The sequence below is a fragment of the Rattus norvegicus genome, chromosome 6 (genome assembly GCF_021556685.1).
Source record: "Rattus norvegicus strain SHRSP/BbbUtx chromosome 6, alternate assembly SHRSP_T2T, whole genome shotgun sequence".
Classification (NCBI taxonomy): Eukaryota; Metazoa; Chordata; class Mammalia; order Rodentia; family Muridae; genus Rattus; species Rattus norvegicus.
This window is the reverse complement of record NC_141539.1, coordinates 117,118,148-117,125,762: the sequence shown is the minus strand read 5'-3', so window position 1 is coordinate 117,125,762 and position 7,615 is coordinate 117,118,148. Positions and strand designations below refer to the sequence as shown.

The 7,615-nt window shown below is 40.1% G+C and overlaps 1 pseudogene; it reads right to left on the bottom strand.

The window, feature by feature from the left end:
* Positions 1-5,908: 5,908 nt before the first annotated feature.
* On the bottom strand, positions 5,909-6,858 carry Aimp2-ps1 (aminoacyl tRNA synthetase complex-interacting multifunctional protein 2, pseudogene 1; annotated as a pseudogene).
* Positions 6,859-7,615: the final 757 nt, after the last annotated feature.

Here is a 7,615-nt window from a genome sequence, read left to right as displayed (position 1 = left end):
TGCATTCCAGCAGCTACAAAGAATATATATATATATATATATATATATATATATATATATATATATATATACACACACACAGCAAACAAAAATGCTCATAGGATCCTAGTGGTTTACTAAATAAATTTAGCATCCTTTCTATAAATCTCATGGGGAAACTGAATTTAAAGGGGGAAAGAAAAGTAAAACATAAATGTGTAATAGTCTCAGATGACTTGGATGTTGTCCAGCATCCAGACCTCCACCATGGTCCAAGAACCAGGGGGAGGCACCAGTAATTCTAAAGAACTCTCAGGGCATCTCCCATGTTTGATTTGGAAATCAATAATTTAATCTAACCACAATATATTGATATCTTCTGGATGAAATATATTTATTCTTGCTGACAGCAAGTTCACGAAGCCTTTTTTTTTTCAAAGCTGTTCTACTGATAACCGTCTAATAAAATTTTACTCACTGAAGACAGTTGAAATGCATTTTCCCCCTGAAAACACTGCCTTAACTTTTGCAGAGTACTTCTCCATAGCACATCTCTGGCAGGCATCTCAAGTTGGTAGACTTTATGAACACATTAGAGGAACCGAACGTTGAAGAAAAGATGAGGTATCAAGGAAGAACTTATTGCTGGTGAGATAAAGCCTAAGGAAGTCAGAGCTCTCTGCAGGTCAAAAGCATTTGCATTTTCTTTGGAAAAAATGAGTATGTGCTTCAGGGCTGTACATGATAATTGAAAGACATGACAGAATTTCAGTGATTAAAAAAAAATGAAATCTGTGAAATCAGGTTGCAAGTGTCTAGGCTTTAGAAGGATAATACCCGGACTAAGAGTCAGACCAATCCCTGTAAGGGACAAACATAATGTCTAGTGAGAACAGGATGACACAGAAAATGAATTGTACTCACATATTTAAAACTCCAAGAAGAAAAGAAACACACTTTTTCTATGTTCTTCAAAAACAAAGTGAATAGCATTTGCAAAAGCCCAGATTTTATAGTGACCTACAGAAGCTCCCTAGCACTTGAGTTTTGAGTTGCTCAATGAAAAAATAGACGAACATAAGAGTCAATAAATATCTAACACTAGAGTTATAAAGCAGAAGGTGGAGGGATTCTAATGGATAAATGCATCCAATCAAATATCACGATCAAAATGACTTTTATCATAAACAATGCTCTAAACCTTGATCAGCTTGAAGGATGTGGCAAAATCCACGTTATAAGTGACACCATTAATGCAACCTCTCAACATATATAAGTGAAACTTTCAGAAGTCAAAAGCCATACCTGGTGACAATGCATGTTAGAAACAAGGATGGCAATGACTTTTTCTTGCATACACATTATTACACTTGAATACAAAATGTCTTCCATAGGCTCATGTGCTGAATGTTGGTCTGCTGATGATACTTTGAAAAACGTTGATGCAGTGTGGGGCCTAATTGCAAGAAATAGGTCACTGCGGCATGATTTTTAAGGTATACCAAGTCTCTGGTCATCTCTGGTCACTTCTTACTCTTAATGCTTTTCCTTTCTTAGTAAGTTGTCCCTGTTTCTATTTCCAACCATGTGCCCTTGGTCCAGTTCTGCTGTTCTGAGACAAGAGGCCAGAAACTTTATTGGGTGCCCTTCAGATTCAGATCCATTCCTGTGACAGCACCATGATACCCTGCTCAAGCAAATAGTGCCATAGAGACTGAGAACGCTAAAACTGTGAGAGAAAAAAGTTCCGTGTTTTTTATTCTGTCAGGCACCCTGTCACTGCAAGAAAAAAAATGCTGATAGGTTTGGAGAAGAATAAGAGCGCACACTCACACACACACACACACACACTTAGAAATGAATCACTTTTTAGAAAAGAAATCTGGTGAGCATAAACATACACATGAATCCACTTACTAAAATTGAGGTATGACTTGAATAACTATCAGGAGACAACAGCATTTTTTTTCTTCTTTTTTATTCCCCTTCCCGGTTTCTGGGCCAACATCCCCTAACCCCTCCCCCTCCCCTTCTCTATGGTGTTCCCCTCACCATCCTCACCCCATTACCACCCTGCCCCCAACAATCACGGTCACTGGGGGTTCAGTGTTGGCAGGACCCAGGGCTTCCCCTTCCACTGGTGCCCTTACTAGGATATTCATTGCTACCTATGCGGTTGGAGCCCAGGGTCAGTCCATGTATAGTCTTTGGGTAGTGGCTTAGTCCCTGGAAGCTCTGGTTGGTTGGCATTGTTGTTCATATGGGGTCTCAAGCCCCTTCAAGCTCTTTCAGTTCTTTCTCTGATTCCTTCAACAGGGGTCCCATTCTCAGTTCAGTGGTTTAATGACGGCATTCGCCAATGTATTAGCTGTATTCTGGCTGTGAGGAGACAACAGCATTAAATCGCAGAATGTCAGAATTAATTTGCAGAGACTTTTTTCCCACCATCTTTTACTTTGTCTAAACAATTCTGGTCTGTATATCATTTCATTTCAATTGGATCTGCCTTTCTTTTCCTCTGTGCACAGCAGCAGCAAATGCATTGACTACTTTCTCTGAAGTTGCCTCTTTCATCTGTTGAAATTTCTCGAGTCACAGGTATACTCCCAGGGCGGAGATACTTTTCTTAACCTTCAACATGAAAAAGCACCCTCCTCTCTTTCTAACTTTTTCAAACATCATGGCCATTTGTTTTCGAGCATTATGCTTTGTTTCACTTTACTTACTTTCTTAATGTAATTATGAATCAGTAAGTAATTGGATAATTGTTATGTGCTAACACCTATGTTGTATTAGGGATTGTGTGACACAGCAAGAGTGTATAGAGGTTCCTCTGCCTTATATTCCAGCTGAGGCCATTTTAGGTTTAACTAAATTTGATCTCCTTGATTAAAAGCCCTGTGGGAAATTGATTCCCAACTCTATTTTAAGAACCAGAGGTCAAAATGCCACAGCTAACTTATCTCAGCTTCTGTTAAACTGCCTGCTTGCACAAAATAAGATACCAGGATGGGGATTTTGCCTTTAAAAATCCCTTACTCTAAACATTCTGTGCTACTCTTAGGTGCCAAATACCTAAGAATAGTCCAGGTGTGTGGAATAAAGACTTTCAATTGTCTATGAATGTTATGTTAGTGCTCATCTCCGGTGAGCTCCCCATCACATTATATGGAGTATTCCTAAATGTTCCAGATATTATATAACCCAAAGCATGTTCTAATTGGAATTATACTGTGAAATTAAACAGCAAAATCTATCCATGGTCTGGAGAGATGGCTCAGTGGTTAAGACCTCTGGCCTCCCTTCCAGAGGTCCTGAGTTCAATTCCCAGCAACCATCTGTAATGGGATCTGATGCTTTCTTCTGGTGTGTCTGAAGACAGCTACAGTTAGCAACATGAAATAAATAAATAAAACTTTTTTTAAAAAAATCTGTCATAGAGGTAGAGAATAACAGCACTGTGGCACCACAGCACAGAAACAAAAGACAGGGAGACACTCAATATGTTTATACGTCTTCAATTGTTTCATCTCTGTATCCACATACTACATATATAGTTGAAATATTCATGTATGATAGGTACATAAAAGACTCATAATTCAGTAAGCATACCACATGTATAGATGAAATATTCATGTATGATAGATACATAAAAGACTGATAATACAATAAATATAATATTTAATAAGAGTCCTATAAAAGATAGGAAGTAATTTGATGCTATGTACAACTTTCAATGAATCAGTAATTTTCAACTCATTATTTAATAATTGAACTTATTTAAGGCAAAAACCATGCTTATAAATATCAAACATCTAGCTATGTTCCTTTATCAGCTGTCATCTGCTATGTGTATCAATCTCACAATCTCAACTAGGACTTGATGTGGAAACAAGGAAAGAGAAACCATGGAAGAGAGCCCCTTGAGAAAGCACCTGGGCTAGCGGTCAGATGAAACGTCAAGAATCTGGACTAGGACCTGGGTTGGAACGTCTCATGGGAGCAGGCAGATGGGAGTGGCACTGATTGGAATAAGGTATGGGAGCTCAAAAGCGAATGCAGTGTGGGTGGAAGAGAGTGTGTTGGGAGTTGGAAAGGAGCAGAGGTGAAAACATGATGAAGCTCAAGAGGTAAATCAGCCACAAAACACATGCAAGTCAAGTTCAACATCAGTTTCTAGCAAAAGTCTGTTTCTGAGAGTGAAGAGTAAATTCTAAATATGACATGAATAGTCATGGACTCTGTTTTGTAACACTAATGCTTTGTAAGAAAAAAGCAATGGGACCAATGTTATGATTGGCCTAGAGTACCCTCCTGCCAGAACAACATATGCTATTGTTGGTGTTCTTTGTGACCCACCATAACTGTATAACAAGATCTTCTTCCTGAAGACACACACACACACTACTTTGATTGCAGAGCATAGAAGTCTAGATGGAGCTCTATGTGAAAAGTGCAAAGAGGCTTGTCCAAGGCTGACTGACTGCAGTGATGTGGGGGGAGGCTGACTGACTGCTTAGAGCTGCAGTGATGTGGGCAGACTGGAATGTTGTAGGCACAAAGGCTAATAATCTTATCTCAGGCTGGCTTTAGCTAAAGAGCCGTCGATTGCCCACTTCTGTGTCAGAACTAATAGCTTGTAACTAATAGTGAAAAATCTTTTGGAATCTATAACTTAGCAGACTACTAACTTCCCCTAACCCCAAAGCTAAGAATGTCACCAAACACCATCTGGGGCCTATAGAAAAGCTTTCCCCCATCTTAATGTAACCACATTGCTAACATACCCACCAATATATTTTAAACTTCCTTGATGTATGCTTTGTTGTGGTGGTGGTTCTACAAAACTATAAAACTTCATGAAATGACATCTATGTTGGGACATGACATTAGAAGTAACCTAATTCTGTCTTCCTGGGACATGCTCAGTTAAAAATGGCTAACCATTTAAAGATTAGAGGTGCAGGTTGTTGTTGTTGTTTTGTTTTGTTTTGTTTTGTTTGTTTTCTGTCAACCAAAATGACCTGAAAACCTCCCCCACCACTAGTTAGCTTTCATAGTTGTCAATGGTTTTACCCAGAAGTGGGCCTTTATATGGGTACAATGCTACCTGCAAGTATGAAGGTTATAAAGGTAAACACTTCCTTACTATAGTGGAAACCTGCTCCAGGCAAGTCATGCTTAATACCATAAACTTGATCAAAATTCCGTATCTCAAGAGGACATATAGTCAAATTGGCTTCTAAATGTTTCTGTTTATGCCTATCAACTAGTGCTGTTCTCAACCTTGGCCAGGGAAGCTTCTTTGTAACAGGTAGTAGTTGTCAAAATACTGAGAATGAGTGATTGTAGAGTATTCAGACCTAAATGAAACATCTAGATCATCACCCCAGAGGAATATAAAAGACGACTGGGTAGAAAGACTGTAGAAGTCAGAGGGGCAATGAGTTCTATGTCTCCTGATTAGAGATAACATGCATAACCTGGACATTGTACAGAAGAACTCACTGAAGCTATGTTCACCTGCATGAAACCTACACAAAATGAAGCCAACAAGATAAAGTCAACTTTCCAGCAGGCAATACCTTTTGGATTCAGAGAGTTGCCAAAAGCAGGATTGGGTGAAGGTTGGAAGAGCACATGTTGACCCAGGTCTGCAAGAACTTGAAGCAGATGTTGGGAATGGGTATGACCAAGATACATTGTATATCTGTATGAAAGTGTCAAAGAGTAAATAGAAGATATTTTTAAGAAGCTGTAATTAACTAAAACTGAATTATGTTTTTGGGGGTTTTTTGGTGGGGCGGGGTTCTTTTTCCATAGATCATACGGTGCTTTGATTGATGCCTGACAATTGGACAAGTCCCTTTCTAACACAGACCGGAAGCCATACCATTATGTTGAACCCTGCAAGACAAGCTGCTCGAATTCACTTAAGGAGCTGGAGGGTGGTGCTGAAGGGGGCCAGACTCTCACAGGACTTAAGCCACCACTACACATTGCTGGGCACTGCCTCACTGCTACCGCCAGTCTGCTGGAGCATGCACCAGAGCACCACATCTGCCACAGAGAGCTCATTCCCAACCGGCCACGGGCTTTTCCCCAAAGCGGAATTCATAGAATGGAAAACAGCTGCCTTTTCCTTACCGCTCCCTTCTCACAGCTGAAACATGGTGATATCCACCCAACTATCAATGAGGGTTAGGTGGCCAGCGCTATGCTTCTGGCCTGATAGAGAAACGTGCGATGTTCCCCTCTCCTTCGATGGGGCACATTGTTTCTACAGTGAACTTCACCTATGTCTTGGGCACATTCTTCCAAATCAGAGCGAAGCCCAGCTGATAGCAGTTGCGGGACTGTTTTCCAGCCTGCTCCCCGAAGCACTTGAGAAGATTCTCAGGTACATTCTTAACAGACGAATATGTGTGTGTTGTGGACAGAACCCTGTAGCATTCACAGAGCAGCCTGTGCAGTACAAATAGGGACAGGGGTGGGGAGGCTGGGTTTGCTTTGATCACGATGTCTTTCAGCGCCCCATAATCCTTTCCAAGCACACAATACAAGTCCAATGCATTTGTGGTTAATGTCGTGGGCTTGTCAGCTTGCAGGATGTTGGTTAAGTCCAAGTCTGGGGTGTGAATCATCTTTGAAAGGCCATCGACTGCTGCCTTCAACTCATACAAGCGCTTTAAAATATCATCCTGCCGAGATTCAAGGGCTCGCAAAGATGGCGCAAATGTTTCCTGCACTTGGCCCCGCGTCGGTCGCGGGGCTGGTGGTCTTCCTGTGCACATTGGGTGGCCGGTACATGCAGGTTGGAAACTCTACACACAGAGGTGTGCTGCCTCCATGATAGGGCTTTACCTGGTACATCTACATGGTGGGAACCAAAGGAAGGTAAGAGGTGAGAGACAGGAACGCTCAGAGGACACCCAAAGCCACTTCAGACACTTATCTGCCTTCTTTCTGACTCTGCTCCTTGGCGTTCCCGAATCATGTTTTTAAATATTATCCTTTATGTTTCTCTGTTTAAATTTACATAACAGGAAATTAATGAAGGCATCAGTGAACACAAAAAAACAAATTAATACAACAAACAAATTAGGACCTCACCTTTATGCTATTATGACTCCAGTATTGAACATTATAAAAGATCTAAACAGTGGCCCCCTAATTTAACTGTTAGAAAGCAGAGCCATTAAAATTTCAGTAAAGGCACAGCTGAAATAATGATAAAGTTTACTGTTTAGAGAAAAATCAAGATAGTTGTCAAATATATCAATACAAATTATTGATATATATTACATACATACAAAAATATCACATATATATACATTATATATATATATATATATATATCACATACAAATTATAAGATAACTGGATGTGTCCAAAATATGTCCAGACTTGCATATCTTTGAATATTGGCTTCTACTTATTAATACTGCAGAATCATGTCAATTCTAGTTTGCTTCTTTATTGATGTGATAAAATGTTCACCAATGCAAGTTGGAGGAGGAAAGGATTTACCTGTCTCATACTTCCATATCACAGTCAATCATCAAAGGCAGACACCCAAGGTAGGAACCTGAAAGCAGGAACTGAGGCAGAGACCACAGAGGAACGCTGTGCATTG